At 45.0% G+C, this 27263-nt stretch overlaps 1 protein-coding gene across 4 annotated transcripts in view; it reads left to right on the top strand.

Moving 5' to 3' along the window:
- TGFA (transforming growth factor alpha) overlaps window positions 1-27263 on the top strand; it is a 108318-nt gene that overhangs the window by 11183 nt on the left and 69872 nt on the right. The window lies entirely within an intron of this gene.

Genomic DNA, 27263 nt, shown 5'->3' with positions numbered 1-27263 from the left:
AACAAGGGGTTTGCAATTACATACTTTCCTCCCTTCCCTCTCCCAGTTCTTAGCAACTAACAAGGAAAACTCAAATTTATGAGATATATATTTTTTGATTGACAGAGCTTAAGATCTGTAATTCTGCCACGGCAGCAGCCCTGAGGAATTGCGATATGAATTATGGTGTGCATAACCTGTCCATCTTATTTGTCAGTGAGCGCAGTTGAAAACTTTGGGCTGGAACCCTTCTCACTTTGGGATGGTTTCTGGGTTTTAAATTTGCAATGGAGGCTCGCATCATCAGGCCGGTCTGCGTGCTGTACACACTCCCTGCCAGCAAATTTCAACAATGACAGATGTTTTTTGCACATAGCAGACCTCGGGTGTTATAATTAGGGTTTCAGGGATGAATCATAGGTCCCTGAACTGGAGTGAAAGCAAGCCTGGGGCCTGAGCAGTTTTTAGGAATGTGAGGTAAACTCATAGATCACACAGATGGAGAATCCTTCTGGATTTGGGCTCTCTCTGAATCTCATCAAGCACTCTCCTCCCCCAACAAAGAAAACCCTCGAAACAAGCACGCCCCTGGGCTGGCCTCTTCTCATTCGTAGAACACGGAGAACATATGCATCCTCTGCTGCCATCTCCCTGTGTGAGCTCTTCACGACAGGCTCCTTTTCCACCAGCCTCAGTTCAATCCTGCACATTGTTTTCCCAAAATGAAGCAGAAATCAGAATCTGCAAACGGTGTAAAAACACCCCCAGATTGACTCACCAGACACATCCTCTTACTAGGTTTAACTACCAGGTGTCCTACCAGCCTTCTTTCTGGGCAAGGATACAGATATTTGTATAGTCATTTTTTTCCCTTCACAAGATTGCTAGATTCTGTTTTAAAATCTGCTTTTTGCTTACAGTATGTGGGGAAAATATTTCTGTGGCAAACATATATAATATATCTATAAACTATTAATTTTTAATGGCTAGGATATATTCTGTTATACAACTCTATCACTTTTTAATCCATCCCTTATTGATGGAGATATAGATTGCTTTAAACTTTTAAATATTCAAACCTGAAATGAAAATTCTTGCTACTGAGTTATTATCAGCATTTTAAAATTATTTTCTATGGATGAATCATCAGAAGTTGATCACTAGGTCAAAAGTTTCACACTTTTTTTGGTCTCAATATATTTTGACAACAGAAAAGCTGTACACATTTATACTTCTATTGTCTATATGTGAATGCCTATTTATTGCCAAATTTGCTCATTGTGAACATTGTCATTCTCTAGGCTTTGCTAATTCTGTTGGCAAAATGGTATCTCATTATTTTAATTTGTATTTCTTTGGTTTTCAGTAAGATTGAATGCTGCTTCATGGTTGAGTATTTCAATTTATTTTCTTGTGAGTTACCTGTTTGTGTCCTTAGGCCATGTTTTGGGTAGGTTAGTGATTTTATTATTGGTTTGTAAGCAGTTTTTAAAAATACACACTGAAAATATTTTGTCATCTTGTCTTTTAAATTTATGTGAGTTGTATTTAGGTTTACTAAAAGTGTGATTTTTGTTTTGAACCTTTAGGGACTAAAAATCTGTTCATAATCCCTTTATGATTTCTACTTTTGTATAATGCTTAGTCTTGGGGTAGAAAGGATTTTCTGTGACTCTTCGATCTCTGATTTCCCCTCATACCTTTATGTAGTTACCTTCAAATCTAAATTTTAATTATTTGGGTATGTATTTTGGTGTAAGATGTGGGATAAACATCTAACTTGTCTTTTTGTCAAATAGTGATCCAGTTATTCTAACATCATTTTTTGAATAGTTTATTCTCCACTCACTGATCTCAAATTCCACTTTGTCACTTGATATATTCTTAGGAGTACTTGGGTCTGTCTGTCGAGTTTCTATTCTGTTCCATTGATCTGAGGATCATGGCTATAATGAACCACTCTTATGAGCTGGAATGTGTTATTGCACTAGAAAATTAAGGCAGAAAATATTCAGAACCAGGAAGATAAAGTGTATTACAGTGGATACCCATCACTTCTAACCCTCATAATGAGACCTTGCCTTCCCTCCTACCTAGGTGGTGTTGAAGGGAAGGATTACTTACCACGTTTCTTTCCCTGGTCTCTGGCCATTGTCTCACTTGGCCAGAGACTGGTGGGCACTGGGTCTCACTGTACTGAAAGGCATGGTGAACCTGCTTATACTCTCTCCTATTGTTTCTGGAACTTTGTGTTTTACAAGAATTGGGCTGGGTCATGAGGCAGGCCTGCAATCCTCCACATTCCGGTGAACTGAGACTGTATATTTTCATATCCCCTTCTCAAATGGGAGTGCTAGTATAGAGTATGCCATGGCATATGTGGAATCACAGACCACACCTGGCACAGGAACAACTAGAGAATGAAAAAGGAACTTAACTGGCAAGTCATAACATTGTTTTCTATATTAAAACAAACTTAGATATGTTAATGAATAGGATGCAAGATTGAAATATCAAAGTTGTGTGGGTGTGGTGTCTCACACCTATAATCCCAGCATTTTGGGAGGCCAAGGTGGGCAGATCACTTGAGGTCAGGAGTTCAAGACCAGCCTGGCCAACATGGTGAAACCCCAACTCTACTCAAAATATAAAAATTAGCTCGGCATAGTGGCAGGTGCCTGTAATCTCAGCTACTTCAGAGGCTGAGACAGGAGACTCACTTGAACCTGGGAGGCGAAGGTTGCAGTGTACTGAGATCGTGCCACTTCACTCCAGCCTGGGCGACGGAGTGAGACTCCACCTCAAACAAACAAACAGAAATATCAAAGTTAATTTTTAGGATAAAAGATAAGACTTTATGTAAATTGTGATTTTTTTTTCTTCCATTGGATTACTTCAGGCTGTGTTCCCAGACTAGAGGGATAGGTATGAGTTCCCTCTCTTTTCCATTTTATGGGGGTTTTGATGGAAAAGTTTGAGAAGTATAGGCATACCTCAGAGAGATTGCAGGCCCAGTTCCAGGGCACCACAATAAAGCAGATATTACAATAAAGTGAGTCACATGAACTTTTTGGTTTCCCAGTGCATATAAAAGTTATGTTTACACTATAATGTGTTCTATTAAGTGTGCAATAGCATTATGTCTAAACAAATTACATACCTTAATTAAAAATAGTGTATTGTTAAAAATGCTGACAATTATCTAAGGCTTCAGCAAATCATAATCTTTGTTGGTGAAGGCTCTCACCTTGATGTTGTTGGCTGCCGACTGATCAGGGTGGTGGTTGCTGAAGGTTAGGGTAGCTGGAGCAATTTCTTAAAATAAGACAATGATGAAACTTGCCATGCTAATTGACTCTTCCTTTCATGAAAGATTTCTCTGTGGCATGTGATTCTGTTTGATAGCACTTTATTCATAGTAGAACTTCTTTCAAAATTGGAGTCAGTCCTCTCAAACCCTGCCACTGCCTTACCAACTAAGTGTATGGAATACTCTAAGTCCTGTGTTGTCGTTTCCACAATGTTTACAGCATCTTCACCAGGAGTAGATTCCATCTCAGGAAGCCACTTTCTTTGTTCATCCGGAAGAAATAACTCTACATCTGTTCAAATATTATTGACATTGCAGCAATTCAGTCTCATCTTCGGGCTTTACTTCTAATTCTAGTTCTCTCTCTTGCTATTCCCACCACATCTGTAGTTGCTTCCCCCACTGAAGTCTTAAACCCCTCAAAGTCAGTCATCAGGGTTGGAATCAACTTCTTCTAAACTCCTGTTAATGTTGATATTTGGACCTACTCCCATGAATTACAAATGTTCTTATTGACATCTAAAATGGCCAATCATTTCCACAAGATTTTTAATTTACTTTACCCAGACCCATCAGAGGAATCACAAATCTGTGGCAGCAATAGCATTAAAAAATGTGAGTCTTAAGACTTGAAATTTGAAATTGTTCTTTAATCCATGGGCTGCATAGTGGATGTTGTGTTAGCAGTCATGAAAACAACTTTAATCTCCTTGTACAGCTCCATCAGAGCTCTTGGGTGACCCAGATGCATTGTCAATGAATAGTAACATTTTGAAAGAAGTATATTTTTTTCTGAGCAGTAGATCTCAACAGTGGGCTTAAAATATTCCGTAAACCATACTGTAAACAGATATGCTGTAATCAGTCTTCACTGTTCCATTTGCAGAGGACAGGCAGAGTAGATTTAGCATAAGGACTTTGGAATTTTTGGATGGTAAATGAACATTGGCTTCAACCTAAAGTCACCAGCTGCATTAGCTCCTAACAAGAGAATCAGCCTGTCCTTTGAAGCTTTTAGGCCAGGCATTGTTTCCCTAGCTACAAACGTCCTAGATGGCATCATCTAATTGAAGGCTATTTCATCTGCACTGAAAACTTGTTCAGAGTAGCCACCTTTATCAATGGTCTTAGCTAGATCTTCTGGATAACTTGCTGCAGCTCCTATGTCAGCACTTGCTGCTTCACTGTGCACTTTTCATGTTATGGAGAGGGCATCTTTCCTTAAACCTCTTGAACCAATCTCTGCTAGCTTCCAACTTTCTTCTGCAGTTTCTTCATCTCTCTCAGAATCAAAGAACTAGGGGCTTACTCTGGATTAGGCTTTGGTTTAAGGGCAAGTTTTAGCTGGTTTGATCTTCTTTCCAGATCACTAAAACTTTCTCCACATCAACCATCAGGCTATTTTGCTCTCTTATCATTTGTGTGTTCACTGGAGTGGCACTTTTAATTTTCTCCAAGAACTTTCCCTTTGCATTCACAACTTAGCTAATTGTTTGGAGCAAGAGGCCTAGCTTTTGGCCTGTCTCTGCTTACAACATGCAGACTTCACTAAGTGCAATCATTTCTAGCTTTTGATTTAAAGAAAGAGATATGCGACTCTTCCTTTCACTTCAAAACTGAGAGGCCATTGTGGGGTTATTGATTGGCCTACTTTTAATAGTATTGTGTCCCAGGGAATAGGGAGGCCTGAGAAGAAGGAGAGAGATGGGGAAATAACCAATAAATGTTGTGTGTTCTGACTGCTCCATTGATCAGCTAAGTTTGCCATCTTCTATGGGTGTGGTTCATGGCACCCCGAAACAATTACAATAGTAACATCAAAGATCGCTGAGCACAGGTCACCATAACAGATATTATAATAATAATGAATTGTGAGAATTACCAACCAAAATGTGATACAGAGACATGAAGTGAATGCTTCCTGTTGGTTAGGTGCCACAAACTTTAAATGTGGAAAAAAAAAGAAAGAAAACAAAACAAAAAACCACAGTATCTGTGAGACACAATAAAGCGAAGTTCTATAAAATGAAATATGCCTGTGCAATCCCATGTGGATGACTAATTTTCAGATACTCAGCACACCACAAAACAGTAACTAAAATGAATAACTTAATCTTTCTTCTGTTTACTTTGCACTTAATTTGCTCTTGTCTTTCTAGTTTCCTAAAGTGGAAGCTTAGAGTATTGATTTTAGATGCCTCTTCTTTGTAATATATTCAGTAAGTGCTGTAAATCTTCCTCTAAGCACTGCTTTTGCTGCATCCCACACAAGTTGTATTTTTATTTTCATTTAGTTCAAAATATTTTTAACTGCTCTTGAGTTTCCTTTTTGACCCATGTGTTGTTTAGAAGTGTGTTATTTCCTCTCCAGTATTGGGGGATTTTTCAGCTGTCTTTCTGTTACTGACTTCTAGTTTATTTCCACTGTGGTCTGAGAGCATGCATTGTATGATTTCTATTCCTTTAAATGTGTTTAGGTATATTTTATGGCCCCGTGGTCTATCTTGGTGAATGTTCCACAGGAGCTTAAGAAGAATGTGTATTCTGCTGTTGCCAGAGCTCAACTATGTCCCTTATTGATTTCTGCCTGCTGGATCTAACCACTTCTGCTAGAGGGATATTGAAGTTGCTACCCATAATAGTGGATTCCTTATTTCTCCTTACTGTTCTATTAGCTTTTGCCTCATGGATTTTGACACTGCTGTTAGGTGCACGTACGAGATTTTGGCTAACAGACTGGTGTTGCACTGGTGAACCACTTGAAAGATAGGGATTTACACTTAGGAAAACAACATTAACTCACTATGTAATATGACCTTATTTTCTTGTGAAGTGTCTCTTTTCCATACTGTGCAACAGAGGGAAAAATAAACAAAACAGTCCTTTCAACTAAAATGGATGTTTTGGATTTCAGATAAAAAGCAGGGCATTTTTCTTTTAATAGTGAGAGCAGAGGCATGTGGAATATCTCTGCTATCATGCCATGTAGAATATATCTAAGTGATCAAACGGTAGTTGTGATTTTTGTGAGCTGGGCCTAATGCAACATTTGGTACTTAATTCACCAGAGGTAGCTACTTTCTTTACGTAATGCTTATAGAGGCAATGGAATGAATAACAAAACTAAGATCAGCACAAAGTGGGAGATGCTATGTATCTACATATTTATTTTGGTGATTTATTTTGTGGATTGTTCACTTTAGTAAACATTTAACTATATATGAGATACTCTGCTGGATCTGGTGTTATTAATGCAAAGAGAACCATGACCTAGCCCTTGCCCCCAGCTCCTGAATTTCTTATAGATTGTGGCAGGAGCAGACACAGTTTTTTACAATATGACATGAGGTACACACTGGACACCTTGGGCACCTTCTTGGTATGACAGGGCAAGGGTGCTTTCTTCTAAAAGATAATGGCCAACAGTTAGAAGGATGTCTGACTCATAGTTCTTCAAGTACCTTACGTGTTATACAAACTCCTTTAACCCATCTCGCAATCTTACGAGATATGGTATCTCTGTTTTATAGATTTTTTAAAAAAATGAACTGAGGCACAAAATTGTTAGGTAGCTTGCCCAAGTTCCCTCTGCCAGCAAGTAGAAGAATGAGGATTTGAGCCCAGGACCCTTGCCTGCCATCCTAGCCACCCCCCTTCCATTCTGACTCTCCATGTCAGCCATGGAAGGCTGTGGATGCTGAGGTGCCTGGAGTTGTTTGTGTGTGAGAGCACCATCGTGTAACAGACTTGGGCTAAATGCAGCCAGACTTTCAGACAGCCACTCTCCAACATATTTACCATGACGAGAGTAATTCCTACATAGGTAGCTGTCATGCTGGTTAAAAAGAAACACTGCCCTTCCCAGTGCTAGGAAATATCATTAAAAAAACAAGTATAGTAGAGTGTGTTTTTTCCCTCCTTCAGTCAACAAACAGTTCAGGTGTTCAGATGATCACATGAGGCATGCTATTTGACATATTTTATCATGACCAAGGAACCTCTAATAATAAATTCATTAACGGTGGCTTGTTTGCCTTTCTACCATAAATTTTTTTAAAAGGTGTTTGATTTGAAGAGTGATCTGTTGATGTAGGCAGTCTGTCCCCCAGCGAGCGACATGCCTGGAAGTCATGGAGCATGTGAGCTGCAGCCCCTGGGGCACTGGCTTCACCTCATCCTCTTCCCCCTCTACACCTCTCGGTCAACATTTCCCCCAAACAATGGCAGAAGGCTGCCGAGTCTTTTTTTTTTTTTTTTTAATACTTTAAGTTCTAGGGTACATGTGCACAAGGTGCAGGTTTGTTACATATGTATGCTTGTGCCATGTTGGTGTGCTGCACCCATCAACTCGTCAGCACCCATCAACTCGTCATTTACATCAGGTATAACTCCCAGTGCCATCCCTGTCCCCTCCCCACTCCCCATAATAGGCCCCGGTGTGTGATGTTCCCCTTCCGGTGTCCAAGTGATCTCATTGTTCATTTCCCACCTATGAGTGAGAACATGCGGTGTTTGGTTTTCTGTTCTTGCGATAGTTTGCTGAGAATGATGGTTATCGAGTCTTCAACACTTTTACTTTAACACTTTTAGTTCTTCACAGTCCAACTAAAGATAGAACCTGTGTGAGCACAGTTGCTAATAGCTGGCTTACTTTCAAACTTGTCCCCACCAACTTTAGCAATGACATGTACCTACAAAAAGCACAGGCATTTCCACTGCCTTGAAGGAACAGCAGATGAGAACAAAAATAGCATTTGCTCTTTTACTTGTATGTAAGAACTTCATTCAGCTGGCAGCATTTTTGAGTGGTCTTTGTACCTCCCAGTAGTGGACACTTCAGTATCTGGTTCGAGTCTGGATCCCCAGGTGTTAGAGCAGGGCCACAGTGTGTGCAATCTACAAATGTTTGTTAAAGGTGTATTTTCTTTTTTTTAGATAAAGAGAGTTGTAAGCATTAGCAAACAGTGTATTGCTAACACAAAAAACAACCAGTGAGACAGACTTCTTTGCAATGAATGAGCTTCTGGGGAAAAAAAATGTGAACTTTAAACATCTGTCTCTTGTTTAAAGGACCTTATGGTCTTCCTTTAGGAGCGTTTCCCCTTAATTTGCTTGTAATTCCGAATCATTCACATCTCTGGATTACTTGAAGCAGATTACCTCTACTGCAGTGCCCACCCCTTCTCCCCTGCAAAAGGTGACTACTTGTTAACTGTGTAAAAGCCTATCCAGCTGGTCTATGGGGGAGGAAGGGTTGATGTTTTCAGAAGCCAGGAAACTAAACTATCTCCTGAGATTTAAACACGCAGACATCAGCTTCTTTTAAAAAATTCTGCTGCAGAGGCCCTTGTGGTATTTTCTGCAGTTTTTGTCCACATTGCACTCTAGGCTTCCTTGATCTTCATCTGGGTCGGCTAATCTTTGTGACCCCCAATCTGAAATTTGTCTTCCTCATCTGAATGATGTGCTTCAGTTGTAACATTCAGCAGGCGTTGTGGGGGCGGGGTAGGGGGAAAAGGTTTCACCTTTTGTAACAGAGCAGTCCCTTTGGGTCGAAATTTCTTCATCTTTTCAGCTTGTACCTCAGAACACAAGGAGCCCAAACTGCACAGAGCTGGTGAATGATCACACGTAAAAGACGCTGTTTTCTTTTTTTTTTTTTTTTTTTTTTTATTATACTTTAAGTTCTAGGGTACATGTGCATAACGTGCAGGTTACATATGTATACATGTGCCATGTTGGTGTGCTGCACCCATCAACTCGTCAGCACCCATCAATTCATCATTTATATCAGGTATAACTCCCCAATGCAATCCCTCCCCCCCCCCCCCTCCCCATGATAGGCCCCAGTGTGTGATGTTCCCCTTCCCGAGTCCAAGTGAGCTCATTGTTCAGTTCCCACCTATGAGTGAGAACATGCGGTGTTTGGTTTTCTCTTCTTGTGATAATTTGCTAAGAATGATGAGGATGCAGCAAGAGGCTGTTTTCTAGCACGAAAGAAAAACCGCTGGGCTTGGCGGCTTACGCCTGTAATCCCAGCACTTTGGGAGGCTGAGGTGGGTGGATCACTTGAGCCCAGGAGTTTGAGACCAAACAATATGGTGAAACCCTGTCTCTACGAAAAACAAAAATACAAAAATTAGCTGAGCGTGGTTGTGTGCGTCTGTCACCCCAGCTCCTCGGGAGGCTGAGGTGAGAGAGTCACCTGAGCCCAGGGAGGTCGAGGCTGCACTGAGCCGTGATTGTGCCACTGCACTCCAGCCTGGGCAACAGAGTGAGGCCCTGTTTAAAAAAAAAAAAAAAAAGAATATAAACTCGCTCAATTATTCGGAGATGTGCTTCACCTACAATCAGGGAACAGCACTTTCTGGCTGTTTTTGGCGCCTCTGTGGGAGGAACTGCCTAAAGCAGGGAGAGGGTTCTGCTCTAGCAGTAACTGTTCACAGGCCACGGATGGGGACGGGCTGAGAGGATGGGCAGTTTATCTGAGTTCCCAGCCTTGAGAAATGAACCACAGGCATAAGAGTGTAGGGTATAGTTTTTATCCCAGCAAATAAGATATGATATGCATCTTCCCTTGAATACACTTTAAACAAGGCAGGCACCGGCCACCCTTGTGAATGAGGAAGAGGATTGTGTTGGAAAGGGAATCCCTATCTTTGTGTGCATGCTCCTCTTCCCTGAGCCAAGGCTGTGCCTGCCCTCTGGGGGCTGTGATGTCATCTGACTCCACTGGGGGCAGAGCGAAAGTAGATGAATGGCCTCCCTGCTTGGCCTTGAAGGTAACGTCATTCACTTTGGGAAAACTCATGTTTAGTTTCCCAGTAAGATAATTAGAAAACAAGAACGAAATCTGGATTGTTCTAAACTCCCTAGCTATTTGCTGGTTTGGGTTTTCTCTATTTTAGCTTCTTCCATAAATGATTCTGTTGCTTTCAACTGGGCTGTTTATCACCTGATGAGCTATTTTCAGAGGCTTCACAGGCAGAAACTTTCCAAAACTCTGGAGCTTTGTTTATATAAAAACCATTTGCTTTAAGGAGGTAGATAGATTGGTATGAATAGCTGTTGATATTCTTGTGTACTGTCTCCCTTATACTGGGGGTAAAGAATCCACTTTCATTTTGTAGTCAATACCAACGAGTGTCTCTGGAGGACCTCTTGCTCCACTGGCAATAATTTTGTGTATGTGAGAGTGTAGGTGTGTTTCAAGCAGAAGTTTCATTTCCTACTTCACGGACTTTTTATTTCACCTTTCCTCTTGCCCTTGTGTTCAACCTCTGCAGTGACATTCAAGGGTTGACCAGTGTTTTCATTGATGACATACTTTACCCTTAAGAGTCTCTCTTCGCTTCCCTCTTTTTTTTCCTTCCGCCTACATCCTTGACATAGCAGCAGATATTGTTTGAACGTAAGTGGGAAATATTCCATCTTCTGTGCCAATTGTGATCACTTGGAACTGGCTGTTTAGAAGGACTTGGAAGCTGCATCTGAGTTCAGCAGGAGGTAGTGCTGTGATCAATTAATAATGTCTGCTGTGGGTTCTGTATGGAGGTGGTGATACAGGCACAGTGTATTTGCATTCTTTCTTGAGATGGTGACTCTTTTCCTTAAGAATGAGGAAAATATGTGTTTCTAAGAATTAGTTGAAGGTGTCCCCACTTATGTTGCTTATATCTCATGGCTTTTTATTTTTTTTAAATACAGTACTTGAGGTTTTAAAAGGTGTTCCATAAATCTAGTACCATAGCCATGGAGAAGCACTACTGAGTCCTGTTAGACAGGATTGGCTTCCCAGCAAGGCAGAGAACCTATGAGGGTGTGGACTGGTATGTTTGTCATCCTTCAGGACATACTGGGGTATTTGCACCCCCTCAAAGTAAGAGGCAAAAAATCACAGCTAATGTGACTGACCATACTCTGTGTGGATGTTCAGGTCTGTCAACCTTGGGCCCTTGTTGAGTTATCACAGGAGTGTTCTGTCTGGTTCCTAGTTAGAAGGAACACTGCCTTCTACCTTTTGTTAGAGGGGAGGACTCCTTTCCCTGGAGGATATAGGGCATGTCTCAGTGCTCCTGCCCGAGCAGCCAGCTCAGCATCATCACACCCACTCCAGTGGGGGTGGCTATCTCTGTTACATTCTCTCCCACAGGCACCGTGTGGAGATATGAAGGAAAGTTAAGACCTGGGGCCTCAAGGATTGCTGCAGAGGTGGTACATTGAGGGCATAGAAACCTAGAGCAGAGCACAGTCTTGGGCTGGGCATTTGCAGCTTGCACGTGCTCTGGTACCAGGTTGGCACTGAGCCTGTTTGCTTTGCTCCTCATGGACCCTTCACCTCCGAGGTTGGGTTGCTGTCAGACCTGTCTGCGGGTGGTATTGCTGAGGTCTGTGCTGAGCTGGACAAGACACTATGTGAGCTTCCAGAAAGCCTTGGGCATAGCCATTGTCATCTGGAGGCTAATTTCTCCTGAGTGTTTAACGTGTGTCTCATAAGTAAACCTGGAGTTACCTTAGACCAAACTTGTCCAACCTGTGGCCCACGGGCTGCCTGTGGCCCAGAAGGGCTTTGAATGTGGCCCAACACAAATTCATAAACTTTCTTAAAACATTATGAGTTTTTTTTGGGATTTTGTGTTTAGCTTATCAGCTATTGTTAGTATATTTTATGTGTGGCCCAAGACAGTTCTTCTCCTTCTTCCAATGTGGCCCAGGGAAGCCAAAAAATTGGACACCCATGCCTTAGATGGAGATCCCTAGGATCTTCCTGTGAATGACCAAAGACAAAGCCTTCATTCCAGGTGGCAGCATCCTGAAGTATGAATATTTCAGGGATGGTGGGCAGACCCTGGAAGGGAACTTGAAAGTGCTTTAGAGAAGTTTTAAACTATCCAGACCAAGATAATATTTACTGATGTAGGTCTGACCTTCATAGGAGTTGAGCCTGCTAATGGATGTCTCTAAGCCTGTGTTCCTACTTAATTCATGTGTTTGCTTTTTAAATTTTTTTGAGGGAGACAGAGTCCCCCATCTGAGGTGGTCAGGAAAGGTTCTTGAAGACATTGGTACTTGAACTGGCCTTGGAGGTTGAACATGGCCTAGGAAGTAGAAGGAGAAGGCAGGGAATAGTAAGAGGCAAAAAATCAAGGATAGAGGCAGATGGAGGCAGAGGGAAGAACAACGCCAGAGTATACCTCCACGTTCAGTCCCTCAGGAAGTTCTGCTGGCTGTTTCTGTTATGTTCTATGTCTGACAACTCTCATGTCCTAGCGGCCACCCCACTGTGACCTTCACCTGAACTTCCGCAGTGATCTCACCCTATTCTTCCAGTTCCCACTTGTGCCTCCTCAAGGCCTTTTCTGTCCCTAGGACCCTGAGTGTCTCTTCTGACACATGCGTCAGATGTTGTTGCTCCTCTGCTCAAAGTCTTCCAGGGGCTGCCCAGCTTGGAATAAAGTCCAGGCCCCTAGTGCTCCCCACTGGAGGTGTCTGCCCCTGCATCTCTGCAGCCTCATTTCCCAGTATGCCCTCCTCCAGCCCCAGCAGCCGCCTGTTCTTTTCTGGGACTAGTGGGGTTCACACCTCAGGACATTTGCACGTGCTCTTCCTCCAGATATTTCCAGGTCTGGCTCCCTCATTTCACTCAGGCCTGTGTCAGATGTCACCTATTCAGAAAAGACATCCATGATGACTATTTATCTATTTACATGCACCCGTGATGAAAAATGCTCCAGTGTCTGTGTTATTTGTTGGAGAACTGTCATCACAGAAAGGTTTGAACAGTGTCTCTTACTCCAGATGGAAATTACCTAGATTCCACAAGGTCCTTACAAAGTTCTGCTGCTCAAATAGGAGTCCAAGTGTTGCCTTCCGCAGTTCACACACCCTGGATGTCTCTGTGGAACTGCCTGGCAGGTTTGGCTTGAAAAGAAACAATTCATTCAGCGAGTATTTGTTGAGAGCTTGTCTATGTGTCAGGCACTGTTCTGGGCAATGAGAATATGGTGAACCAAAAACACTCCCCTCCACCTCACACACCTCACTTGGTCCCAAGGAGACAGAAAACAAACAGACATACATACCATAAAATGTCAGGTTGTGACAGTGCTGGGAACAAAGATAAAGCCAGGGATGGGAGTGAGCTGCTTGCTTTACATTTTCACCAGAGGTGGATGCTGGACAATTAAGAGCCCCCCTCATCCCACCCAGTGCTCTCTTGTTCTTTCTCTCCTGAAGTGTAAGAAGGAACAGGAAGAGGAGGCTGGAAGAGTTCTCTGTAGTTGTAGCTTCATTTTATGATAAAGGCCGTGTCTTATACCCACTTGGGAGCCCTCCCTTATGTAGCTGGAGGGTCAAGAAGTTGAATTAAACCACCCTAGTAGTAACTCTTAGGTTCTGACCTCTTGGTCACAGAGATCACTGACAATAGATTTTTAAAAATTGTATTGATTACTTATCCCCAGCTGAGAGCCAGCACACCTAAGATACATCGTCCTTTTTGTGGAAAACCACACAAGCAAGGCCAGTTGCACTGAAACCAGGATACTGAGTTTTCTTCATTGTTTCAAAGGCTGCTCAGATTCCTGACTGTGTGCCTGTCAACCTTTCTACTAGATGACTTCGCTGGAAGACCCCCTCCCACATCCTTCTATCCTGCCCTCCCCACTTCCTCCACCCCTGCCTTTTCCGTGACTCTTTCCACAGGGATCATGGTTTTTCTCAGCCTCCTCTATCTGACATGCTCCCAGTGTGAGGGTGAGGCTTGGGGTACGGGGCAGCCCAGCTCGGTGAGATCAGCTACTAATCGAGCTGGTCATTGCTTCTCCCTGGGAGCCACTGTGAATACATGCTACTATGCCCCTGTTATTAACATGTGGTATTGGTGTAGTATGTTTGTTACAATTAATGAGCAGTTGTTCAAAATGTATCAAAAATATTGATACATTATTAACTAAAGTTAAGACTAGTTGACTACAATTAGATGTTACTGAACATAGCCCTTCCACAGGTTTCAAGCGTGCTCCTGCCCTCTCTGTTTTCAGCAGGGTAGAATTCATTGTGATGGCAAAGGCTGGAAGTGAACTTTGTCTGTCTTTGCAATCAGCCAAGCCCACAGGGCAGCAGATGAGGCTGAGAGCCACAGTGCTCCATAGAAGGCTGCTCGTCCCCAACTAAGCAGTATCTCCTCTGCATTTCCAGAAATGTCTGACTCAAGCTGCCCCTGCCATGGCCTCCTTAGGAGACGGACGTTGTACTTGAACCTAGGGAAACGGTATGACTGGACTATGCAGAGTGCAGAGTAAAGTCATCCAACTTCACAGTGCTGCAAGTGTCATCAGCTGGTAATAGAATGCTTTTTTAGAGTAGCTTTAGATTTATAGAAAAATCGAGCAGGAAGCACAGAGAGCTTTACCCTACTGCATAGTTTCGCCTATTATTAACATCCTGCATTGGTGTGATATGTTTATTACAATTGATGAGTCCATTTTGGTACATTATTAACTAAAGTTAATATTCGTTAACTAAAGTTAGATATAAACTAAAGTCTCTCATTTACATTAGGACTCACTCTTGTAGTTGTACGTTCTATGTGTTTGGACAGATTTATAATGACACATAACCACCATTATAGTATTGTACAGAGCCGTTTCACTGTCCTAAAAATTGCCTGTGCTACACCTTTTCATCCCTTTCTTCCCTCTCCCAGGCCCCTGGCAACTACTGATCTTTTTACGATCTCTCCAGTGTTGCCTTTTTCAGACTGTCGTATGGTTAGAATCATACAATATGCAGCCTTTTCAGACTGGCTTCTTTCACGTAGCAATATGCATTTAAGCTTTCCCCATGTGACTTGATGGCTTATTTATTTTCATTGCTGTATAATATCCCATTGTATGAATGTACCACAATTTGTTTATCCATTTACCTACTGAAGGACGTTTTGGTTGCTTCTAAGTTTTCACAGTTATGACTAAACCTACTATAAGCATCTATATGCAGATTTTTGTTTGAAGATAAGTTTTCAACTAATTTGGGTAAATACCAAGGAGCACTATTGCTGGATTGTATAAAAGTATGTTTGGTTTTGTAAGAAACTGAAAAACTGTCTTCTGAAGTGTCTGGACCACTTCATCAACTGGTTTTGACTCCTGAACCACTTTCATTTAGATGTGTCTAATTTTTCCAGGAAATACTTCGGAAGTACACTAACTATTAATAACCTGAAACCCTTTTCTCACTGCCCTCTTACGTGGGACTTAAATATGAAATGCCGGCACCTTCATTCTTCTTTCTGTAGTCTTCCTGCTGGTCTCTGTTCTTGCTAGAGCTAAACCATCCTAGCAGGAAACTTCCTCTTTTCCCTCTCCCTCCCTTTTGCTTCTCATCACTGCCCTTTCCCCAACAAAAGTTAAAGGGGAAAATGGGCTAGAGCAGGGTTGGCAGGGGAGATCCCACACCCATTTTCCCATAGAAGAGCTATTGCATGTTCTCCAGGATTTTTGTTTTCCTTTAAAATGCTTTAAATTGACACTGCTGAAAGGTACATGATGCTCTCTGCCCCACAGCTCTGGGGATGGCATGCCTTGTTCCTTACTGGTTTGTCTCGAGTCAGTAAATAAGATTCTGCCCATACAACTAAGTGCATTTGGGGCATTAACTGAACAGCTTTGCTACACATGGCTGGTAAGAACATGTATTGGCCTGAGGGAGATACATTAGGGGCCCTAAAATCTGGCAGTGGACCAAGAGAGAGTCAAATGCATCACCCCCGTGTGTTTCTTCCCTCTTAGGGCTCCCGAGTCTCATTGGAAGCCCATGACTATAAAACACCTGGAGTAGGTTTTGTGACTTGTCAGTCTTGTTACTTTATAAATAGACTTCATGTTGTGTAACCTGAATGTTTTGGGTTAATACAAAGAGCCAGACAAGACAGGCACAGGCTGATGACCTGGAGAATAGAGGGAAGAGCTGACAGGAAAGAGAGCATTCAAGGTAAATGAGGGCAGGTTGGATCGCCATGGTCCCTCTGTGACCATTTTCAAGGCCCTAATGAGTGGCCCTGTCTGCTCCTGTGACTACCAGCTTGTTCCATTTCCCCTGAGTTTTGGGTACATCTGCCCATATACAGTTGGAAACTAAATGACCTGCAGTTGAAGGGACTTTCTCTGTCGGGGCTCAGAATTTCTCAACAGAGTGCACTATCAATATCTTAAGCAAGACAAGGTTCTGTGCATTACAGAAATCAGAACCTTAGCATCCCTGGCCCCACCATTAAGTAACAGTAGCACCCCCTAGTCCTTGTGATGGTCAGAAAGCACCTCCCTCTACAGGTTCTCAGATGCTCCCTAAGGGGCATCTGCTACCAGCAGTAAGAACCCCCTGGGCTAGCGGGTGGTCTGGTCAAGGTCTCCCAGTGAAAGGGAGTGAATCTGAGCACCACCCTCTCCACTCCTCCTCTTCAGCACCTGGAGCCTGCACTTGTTGCCCAGGCCTTTCTCCCCTACTCGCTTCTTCTCCCTCCTCCTGCCCCTTGCTTCTGGGGCCCAAGGAGGAGAACTTAGAGATTCTGCCAGTTTGCAGTGTGATGTGGGTTGAGAAATGTGGAGCTACAAGAAGTAAGTGTACTTACCCCTTAACTCTTGAAAACCTGTAGTTCTGGGGATTTGTTTCCTCCTTGATTGAACTTGCTTCTTAATCAGCCACCCTTATCGACTCAAGTGAGCATGCCTAAGGGGTGTCCTGTGGCCAGCCCCCAAGGTGGACGGTGGGGATCAGCAATGGAACAGCGTTGTCCCCTTCCCCCATCCCCTACTTCCAGGCTGATGCTGCATTGATCTGAGATTCTGCCAAGTCACACTGGTATTTATGTTGGCCCAAACCCAAAGCCTCACAATGCCTTCTGCAGGGTGGTTCCGGGGTGTCCAGGGTGTCGTGCACCAGGGGGCAGGGATAAGTTTGTCATCACCAAGCTATTCACATGGAAGAAATGGGACAGAGTTCAAGGATTGCTTATTTTTACCTCCTCCCTGCTCATACCCTACTTTCAAGCCACTTGTGTGAATGATGCCCACACATGGCCTTGACTGAGCTGAGGGGATAGACCTGGTTTGATTTCAGTCACCAAGAGTCTAACTTTGCTGGCCCGAGTTGCACACCAGCAGAACCACTGCTTACCTGGGCCCAGAGGATGGCAATTCTGAGATGTCACAGGCCAGGGAAGTTGAGATGGGGCCGATGGGCCTTCACAGATAGGGAGGGACTTATAACATCCCCATGGATCCTTCCAGAGGTGGTGTTTGGTTCCTATACTTCTTGTCAGCCAGGTGCCCTCTGCTTAGCTGGTTCACAATGCAGAGGGCCCGGGGCCCTATGGATATAGCTATGGCATCTGCCACTTTATCCCCAGGCTTGTCCCTAGCCCACCACCCCCATCCCCTTCTTTCTCCCTCCTGGACTCTGGGAAAATCAAGTGTCACCCTTTCCAGAGACATCTCAAGGCCTCGCGTCACAATGCCAGTCAGCTGGAACAGGTTTTCAGAGTACCTCAGCTTGGCACGGCTTCTCTGCAACCTCAGAACTCGGCCCTGGTAGAGCCTGTTAGTGATTCAGCAGCTGGGGAACTCCAGCCAGCCCGAGAGGGCTCGGCGATACTCGCCCTGTTGCCTTGCAATTCCAGGAATTTGGATGGGGGCCCTCAGCCAGCCAGTGTGTGAGCGGGTCTGGGGAAGAGGAAGGTTGACTCAGTACCCAGCCCCTGGTCTCAGTCTTTGATAAGGCTTTAACTCTTCAGAAGAGACAGTTGCTTCCTCCTGGCACAAATGGGTGTGGCATAGATCTGCACAGGTGGGAGCAAGCACAGGGCCGTCCTCACCTCTAGCCAGGTGCGTGCTGCATCCTAGTTAACATTGTTAGCTAAAGATGGTTTACCTGTCTGCTATTTGCTTCGCTTTATGAGAGAGGGTTCTCTTGGACCACCAGATCCGTGGGCAGCCTTATCCTATAAGGCTTTGAAGTTGGTAACATGTTGGGGAGAATACAGGAAGATGTCTGTGTGGCAGTGTGAGGTGTTACATCACAGTGGCCGGGCCTTAGAAACAAAAATGTCTCAACAGGAAGCACCTGGCTCCTCCTCCAAGGGTCTCTGTGCTTTTTTAAATTTAGTTGTTTATTTTTTGCATGCTTTTCCAGATGTTGGGAAAAGCATTTCACCTCCTTTTGCAGCTATGTTACTTCTCTGTTATGCAAAGGGCTATGTAACAACTATGTTACTTCTATGGTGTCGGTTCTGGGCACTTGTTAGGGCATTGACTCTAAAGAGTTCAAAGCATTTTCCAATATTCTCATTTGTCTCTTGAAGCTGGGAAAGATAGTAACCGGCTCTCTCCTAAATCAGTAATGGTAGGAAATGAGGTCTGGGCTGAGAGAAGGAGGGGCAGGAGGTACTGGTCCATGTGAGTGACCTGATCTTACACCCAGCCCAGTGCTGGTGGGTGTTAGGAGATGCAGGCAGAGAGCCCTGCCTGCCAGAGTGGTCGGGGGCATCATGGAGGACTTGGGGATCCAGTTGGACCTGGAAGGCTGGGTAGAAATGACATCAGGCAGTGAGGAGGCTTTTCTACTCAGAAGAGAAGGAATTAAGTGTTGTAAGAGACCTGTACTAGGTAGACACATTTGGGTGGAAGAAAGGGCTGAAACAGGGAGCATCAGAGATACAGGAACACCACTGAGTGTGTTTGCTTTGATCATCTGGATTGTAAACTCCTTGGGGCAAGTCTTGCCTTTGCTTGAAGAGCCCCGGGACACAGCGTTCACCATGAACATTCACGGTGAGCGTTCACTCTCTCTGTCTTAGCCTCCCTGGGAGGCTAAGCCAGGCCTCTTTGGGGTCACTGGATGGAAGTCTTTGTGTTCTCATAAAAGTTTCAGGAAAAGCCAACTTTTAAGTTAAGGGTGGAAAATAAAATATTTCAGGGGTCATCTCATCGGGTGACCGAACAACTCAGGATCAACTTGACAGGCCTCTTCAGCAGACTTAACTCCCGGCTTTGGATAAGGATGACAGTTCCTTCATTCCTCATGGATTTTTCAATATTCTATGGGACTATTTAATATCATTGTTAATAGAAATAGAAAACAGAAAAACACAGATTTAACTTACCACCCAACTGAACAATGGTACAGCCATTTATAATAGAGTTCGATGGTTTTTGAGAATTGGAAGGATTCTTTCTCATAGGAAGGGACTTTTCATTCATTGCTCTCTGCCCAGCACCTAGAACAATGTCCCACTAATGGTGCAGCAGGTGCTTAGTGAGCACTTGTTGAATGGATGAATGTCAGGATTCAAGTGCTCTGTGCAGCAAACCACCATGGCAAACGCCTACCTATGTAACAAACCTGCACATCCTGCACGTGTACCCCTGAACTGAAAATAAAAGGTGGCTGTAATCCCCGCACTTTGGGAGGTCGAGGCAGGCAGATCACTTAAGGTCAGGAGTTCAAGACCAGCCTGGCCAACATGGTGAAACCTTGTCTCTACCAAGAATATAAAAAATTAGCCGGGCGTGGTGGCGCACACCTGTATCCTAGCTACTCAGGAGGCTGAGGCAGGAGAATTGCTTGAACCTGGGAGGTGGAGGTTGCAGTGAGCTGAGATCATGCCACTGCAGTCCAGCCTGGGCAACAGAGTGAGACTCCATCTCAAAAATAAATAAATAAATAAATGTTAGAAATAAAAATTCAAGTGCTCCCCATCTCCACTGAAATCAGAGTAAGAACCAAGACCTAGAGCTGTGGCAGCAGGGATCTAGAATAGAAGAAAGGAATTCCCGAGTCTGCAGGTTTTCCTATTCCCCATCTGCACACCCTCAGTACTCACTACCCAGCCTCTAGTCCAAGTCTTTGATAAGACTTTAACTCTGTTTTCAAGCTGGTGACCTCTTAGAGAAATTCAGTTCAACATACATGTATTAAAGTCCTATGTAGGTGCATTCAGCAGGTGTAAGGATAGAGATGATTTAGCCACAGCTCCTGACCATGCTAGAGAGGAGAAACAGATAAGATGTAAAAACTTCTGAACTGCAAGGCAGAATAAAGTAAGGATTCCTCTGAGGAAGAAATTATTATTTCTGACATTTGAGCAAGGCTTTGAGAGGCCAATTTGATTCCCACGGGTAGAGGACGGGATATGCCGACTTGAAAGATCAGCATGATATGAATGAAAATTGTCAATAGGCTAGGTACAGTGACTCACACCTGTAATCCCAGCACTTTGGGAGGCCAAAGCAAGTGAATCATGAGGTCAGGAGTTCAAGGCCCCCCTGGCCAATATGGTGAAACCCCGTCTCTACGGGTGCGTGCCTGTAGTCCCAGCTACTCGGGAGGCTGAGGCAGGAGAATCACTTGAACCCGGGAGGCAGAGGTTGCAGTGAGCCGAGATCATGCCACTGCACTCCAGCCTGGGAGACAGAGCAAAACTGTGTCTCAAAGAAAAAAAAAAAAAAACCTATCAAATGTAGCAGCTACCATTTGTTGCATGTTTATTGTGTGTCACTCAATATACCACATTTTTCTCATGTGTCCCTTGTTTAATCTCTGAACAACCCTGTGTAAGAGTTAGATATCTTTATCTGCTTTTACAGTGAAGGAAACTGAGGCTCAGGCAGCTAAACTAAAGTCAGCAGCCGTAAGAAGTTGGGTGAGGATCCTAGTAGCATGAGCCCAAGGCACCAAGCTGGGAGTGCCAATTTTTGTGCAGGGAAAAGGGGCAGTCCTGGGCTGCTGGGGTCAGTGGACCTGACAGGAGGGAATGGGCGGAGTTTAGGTGGAAACGGGGTCTAGGACCAGGTTATGCATGCTAAATCTCCACTCAGCACTTGGGGCTGGGTTCTGTCTCTGTGCTGGGTTCTGTGAGTGGTACGGAGCCCATGGAGAGCTTAGAGGAAAGGAGTGATTTCATTCAGCAAGGTCAGTCTAGTAGTAGGAGCAAAGATTTTTTTTTTAAGCTGTTGGCAAGAAAACCACTCTAACAACTATTGTGATAGTGCAGGGAGAGATGATAGGGCCTGAATTGGGGCAGTAACAGCAGGGATGCAGGGGGATGGAGAGGAGTGACCGTGTGGAGGCTGGGTGTGTAGGAGGGCTTGGCTTGGATACTGGGCGAAGGAGAGGGAGGGACTGACAATGACTGCCTAGTTATCAGTCCCACCCAGAACCAAGGAAGAGATGGAGAACGTGAGTTTAATTTTGAACGCATGATCTGGGGTACAGGCCTTGGGGAGAGTGGTGGAGATTGGAGGTAGTGTTTGGGCATGGAAGCAGGGGAAGCATCTATGGGGTTATAGGGTCAGTCCAGTGCCTCGGTGGGCTGTAGTGATAACTTCAACAGCCTACACTTGTCTGCCTTTGTTGGAGTGTGGAGGATTCCATTTTCTCTGGTAGTTGCTGTCCCATGTGACTTGGATATTTTAAGGGAAAGTCACAGGTCTCAGATTTCTCTTTTTTTACTTAATTTGCTCACAGTAGGTAGGTGCTCAATAAACATTTGATTAGTTAACATAAGTAAATAACAATTTTGTTTTTGAGTGAGAGTCTCGCTCTGTCACCCAGGCTGGAGTGCAGTGGTGCAATCTTGGCTCACTGCAACCTCCGCCTCCCAGGTTCAAACAATTCTCCTGCCTCTGCCTCCCAAGTAGCTGAGATTACAGATACCCACCACCACCACACCTGGCTGATTTTTGTATTTTTAGTAGAGTCCGGGTTTTGCCATGTTGACTATTTAAACCCTCAAAAGGCATAAAGGGCATGCTATGTCAAGATCAGTCCATGGAACATCAGTAGCCTGCAGCTGAGTGACCCCGGGGCCTCAAATAAAACCCTTTGTTGAAGTTGCCTTAGTGACTTCCAAAGGGAGGAGGGTCATGACCACCTCCTTGTCATCCTGAACTTCCTGGAAGTTATGATGAAACAGGAGCAACATGAAGCACCATCAACTACTGTGTTCAGTGGGTGCTCATGTGACTTCTGGACCTCATGTGCTCTATTTCATTTTGTTTCACTTAATCCTTGCAAGTCCCATGAAGAGCTGTTATCCTTGTTTTATGGATGAGCACACCAAGCCTCAGCAAGGGTACGTAATGCATACAAGGTCTCACAGTGAAGGAGTGGCAGAGCCAGGATTTGCACCCAGGCCTGATGGCAAAGCCCCTTTCTGCTGTGCTGTGACAGGCTAGAAAGTGGTAGGGGGTTGTGGTGCAGGCAGCCGTTCGCCCATCTCTCTTGCCTCCCTGATCCTGAAGGTTCATTCTGAATACTTTGTTTTTTGCTATTGTCAGATATGTTTAGATGGATATGGAAAATTCCTATGAGCTTTCAGGTAATGCTGGATCATTTCCTGTGATATCATAGTCATGAAGTGTTTCCCGAGATTTATCAAGTTGGAACTTGCTGCTGTCCAATGGAGACGCCACATGGCTGCTTTTGGCCTTAATGTCCTAATCAGTTTGTGGATAGTCCATGATACGCTCATCCTACCAGCCTTGCTCATAGTCCTCCTCTGTAAGGCCTTCCCTTTTTCCTTCTTAATCAGTTCTTACCCTGAAGCCAGCATCCTCACCTGGCTGTCAACCTCTTGGATTTAAAAATATTGATGAAATCATACAATTTAGTGATTTTTGCTATGCAGTTAAAATCCTGTCATCCTTGCAAATAAAATTTAAATGTTGAGATATAATTCATGCAGGAAGATGCCATGAACCTGTACTGACTGGCCCTGGGTTCTGTGTGGCCCATTTCTTTATATGTTTGTGCCCACATGGGAGCCTCTGCAGACCTCTCCCTGAGCAGCGGGATTCCCACCCTCTATGTACCACTGACTACTTCCTGTTCCTTAGGACCTGCCAGGTCTAAGAATGGTAGGGGAGGAAGGGGAAAACCTGCTGCCCTCTGAATACCTACACTCCCTTCTGCCCTGCCCTCTAGCACAATTCCTATCCTCCGGCCCTGAGCGAGTTCTTCATCCAAAGACCTTTCCTCACCACCTCTTCTGAATCCAGAGCATCCTTCATCCAAAAGGACCTGCTGCAACCTCTTCATCCTCCCACATCCCCCTGAAAACAAAGACTCACCCTTCGCCCCTTCATGCAGGAAGTCTGGCTGAGAGGATCCCAAGCAGGTGAAAGGTAGAGCTCTTGATATTCTAGAGGGAGCAACTGATCCATGCCGTGGAGTAGGTAGGGGCCTGAAAGCAAACACCAGCCCCAGCAGAGGCCAGAGCAGGACATGGTCCACTTTGCTGAGGTAGCCAGGGGCCGGAGGATACTCCTCCCAGCTCCAGGCACTATGGCTGAGTGTCCACAGAAGGGGTGGTCACCAGGCCAGTGGGTGGTTGAGGATGAAGGGTGTCCAACACTTGGACAGCCTGGGTATCTGTGCAGAATTGCTAGTCCCATGACTGAGTGAGGGGTTGGAGTAGGGGTGTCCTGCTCTGGGGCCCAGGGGAGAGGGGTGTCCAGCCTCTCTCAAGAGCATTTCCCATTGACACATCAGCACATAGGTTTCGGGATGGCTTCCCTTCTGGGGACTCATGAGCTACATAGGTGAGGCTCCTTTTTACCTTGTTTCTGTTGGGAATATTTACCTGAGTACCAAACAGCTGAACTGTAAGCATAGCAACACTTGTCCTTCCTAAGGGCAGACCAGGTTCCCACTCTATTCTGGGGGGCACGGGATCAGCCTTTCATAAGGGTTTTCTTCCGTTGTATGTGGTTTTCCCCTTGACACCACCCCCTTCTTTTCTTTTTTCTTTTTGAAGTCCACAGTCTTGGGATTCCCCTCTTTGGAGCTATTTAAACAGAAATAGGATGCCAGCAAGAGTGGCCTAGAAGGGATTCCTAGAAGCCTTCCTGTCCCGAGGGCCTATGGCAGGCAAGGGCCAGCTTTGAAACTTAGGCAGGAGGAGCCTGTGGCTGTGGGCCACCAGGCCTGTGCACTGCGTGTCTCCCTCAGCCACTGCATGTCACCACGGTCCCTGTGGCTATCCTCTCCCCATCCTTCCTTTGTTTGGGATGACCCTTGGAGCCTGCCAAGGTCATGTGTTTCTGGAAGGCCCCCACTCAGCCCGGCTTTCTAAGCACAGTTGTGTGGCCAGAGGGCTGGGCAGCTGGTGAGCCTGGATGCTCATACCTTTGCCCCTCAGTAGACCTTGTTCATGGCAGGGAGATTGGAGGCAGTGGGAGAATCCCCAAGAGGCAATGCATGGCTCTCAGGGAGAGAGAGATCAAGGCTCAGCCACTGGCCCTGCAGAGTCTGTTGTTTGGACTCACTTGGGGTTTGTGACTGCTGAATACACACCTGTGTCACAATTGGCTATGGTCAGAAGGACTGTGGTGTGGTCTGGTAATTAGACACTGTCTTGTGCATGGGAGTTGGACACATTTAAGTTTGAATGTGGCTGCAGGAACTTGGGCAAATTTCTCAACCTCTCTAAGCTTCAGTTGCTTCATCTCTATGATTGGGCATTTCTACCAGCTGGACCAGAAGGTTGGGCGGCACCTATGTCATGAGTTGTTATGAGGACTAAGTAAGAGAACACATGCAGAACCTTAGCATTGGGCCTGGGACTAGGTCCAGTGCATATCCACCTGCACAGTGAGAGACCTGAGCCCTGTCCTCCTGCTCCAGGGTCCTCTTAGGCTCACCATGTAATGAAGACGAAGCAGAGGCCTTGCCGCTCATCACAGGACCTCAGCTGATGCTGGGCATGGATCAAGATTGCAGAGTGAAGCTCAGGGCACCAAGAAGTTGTTTTCCATGGGAGCGTGAGGGTATAGAAAGGACCTATTCTTCTTGTGTTGCTCAAATTATGAATAAAAAGCCAGTGTCTTTCATCTGTGGAACATCGTGGTTTTGCAAACTTTAATTCATTCCCAAAACACCTCTGTGAGTTTGGCAGCTGCGAGCTCACAGGTGAGGAACAGAAGGTGAAGTAACTTGCCCCAAGGCTGGGGAGCAGGCCCCCATCGCACACCCTCATCTTCCTGGAGCAGTGGTGCTCATCAGTGCCTTGTCCTGGATTCAGCTGCAGTGTTTGCTTTCTTGTCTGGGTTTTGCTTAAGCAGAGGCTAACATGGAGCCCAGGAACCATGCTGACTGGGTTCGCCCTGACCGACAGGATATGGAGCAGGAACAGGGCGTGAAAATAATTCATTAGTTCAGGGGCAATTTGTGACAGGCAAGTCACGCTTCCCCTCAGAGTATGCAAAACATCCCCACTGTCATCTTTGGACACTATTATGGGTCACTGGCTGACTTTAGCCAAGGGTAGTTTGTGGCAGTGCCAGCGAAGTCAGAGCGTGACTGTTCCCCAGCTTCAAGTGGGCAACCGCTGACTTTTCCCGGCTTGGATGGGGATGCCTTGTTTTAACATTGGCGTGTGGGTGACAGAGGGGACTTGGGAGCCTTGCTTCCGAAATTAGCATCTATTGGAGAGCAAGAAAGAATTGCACAGGGAAGACATGCATGATTTTACTGATTTTCTCTCCCTGTCCCCCTGCCCTGCTTCCAACTCCAACCCAAACATCTGGCTTAGGATTCTGTAAAAGTCTTTGGGAGGTCCATGACAGACCTCCTGTAAAAGCAGCCTGAAGTTCTTACGTTTCTCATTTCAGAGGTTGAAAGAACATTGGGAGCATGATTGCTTTATCTATTCCAAGTGCTTTTTTTTTTTCTTTGAGAGTCAGGATTTATGTGTCTACACCCTAAGTGAAAAGGGGCAAGAAACCCTCACAGCCTGCAGAGTAGGGGGCTGCATCCATCCTGTAACAGACAGAACTTTGCTTGTTTCCTGTGCTGACTTGATTCATCTGCCTTCTGGGCTAAACTGTCAGAGGCCCAGCCCCCCGGCATGGCAACCATGGTATTTTTTTGCATTTCAGTTTTGGGAAGTTATTCTAACGTGGCTCATGCTGGTTGCATAACTCAGAAGAGTTCCTTCTTCATTGGAAGGTTGCTGCTGTTTCCAGAAATCTCAAGTACTGTAATCTGAAGGCACATAAAGGTCATCTATTGGCAAGGCTGGCTTTATGGGCATGCAACCTGTGTAGGTCACACAGGACCCCATGCTCACAAGGGCCCTGAGCTTGAGGTTTAACGCTCTGCAGTTGCAGTCTTAAAAATCTTGTAGTTTTATCTTTGAATTTGTGTCTTGTAGGTGAAGTCCAGTGGAACAATACAGTATGCACTGGGGGCTTAGAGCCTTGGTTCCCATGGTCCTGCCTATTACTATCTCCCTGCCTCCCCTAGGTTTTCTTGCTCCCTGCCATGCTCTGTCCCTGGCGGGGCCTGGACACAAAAAGGGTTGGGGGTAAGTGCATGGCATCTCAGGGTACAGCATGGTGGCAGCTGTCCCCATTCTGGACTGGCAGCTCCATGGCATCTTCAGTGGGCAACTAGAGAGAGGTGAGCTGCTTGACTCCCCCTGATCCAGGTACCTAGTACATCCTGGCAGGGAGGAGGCAATATCCTTAAGGGGTCACCCATCCATCTTGGGTTGGGACAGCAAGTTCCCAGAAAGAAGAGATACCTGACTAGACCCCTCAACCCCCAGCTGGGTCACAGCACATTGGTCCAGCTGTCAGCTGGAAGGAAACCCCAGAGGCAGTGGATACTTTGCTCCCTTACACACTCTGTCCCTGGGGTGCACCTGTGAGGGGCTGCACTCAACCTGCGGGTGTCCTCATACCCAAAGGACAACAATGACGTAAATAGCAAACAAACATGATGACATGAACAACAGGGTGAAGGTACTTAATGTCACTGAAATGTACGATTAAAATGGTTAAAATGGTAAATTTTATGTTATGTGTATTTTCCCACCATAAATATATATATATATATATGGCGTTAAGAAAAAACAAAAGCCAAAACCACCCTGACAGATGGAGATACTGGGAAGAAGTGGAAGGCTCTCCATTTC

The sequence above is a fragment of the Piliocolobus tephrosceles genome, chromosome 15 (genome assembly GCF_002776525.5).
Source record: "Piliocolobus tephrosceles isolate RC106 chromosome 15, ASM277652v3, whole genome shotgun sequence".
NCBI classification, from domain to species: Eukaryota; Metazoa; Chordata; class Mammalia; order Primates; family Cercopithecidae; genus Piliocolobus; species Piliocolobus tephrosceles.
The sequence above is the reverse complement of the archived record's forward strand: the minus strand, read 5'-3'. Positions and strand labels throughout refer to the sequence as shown.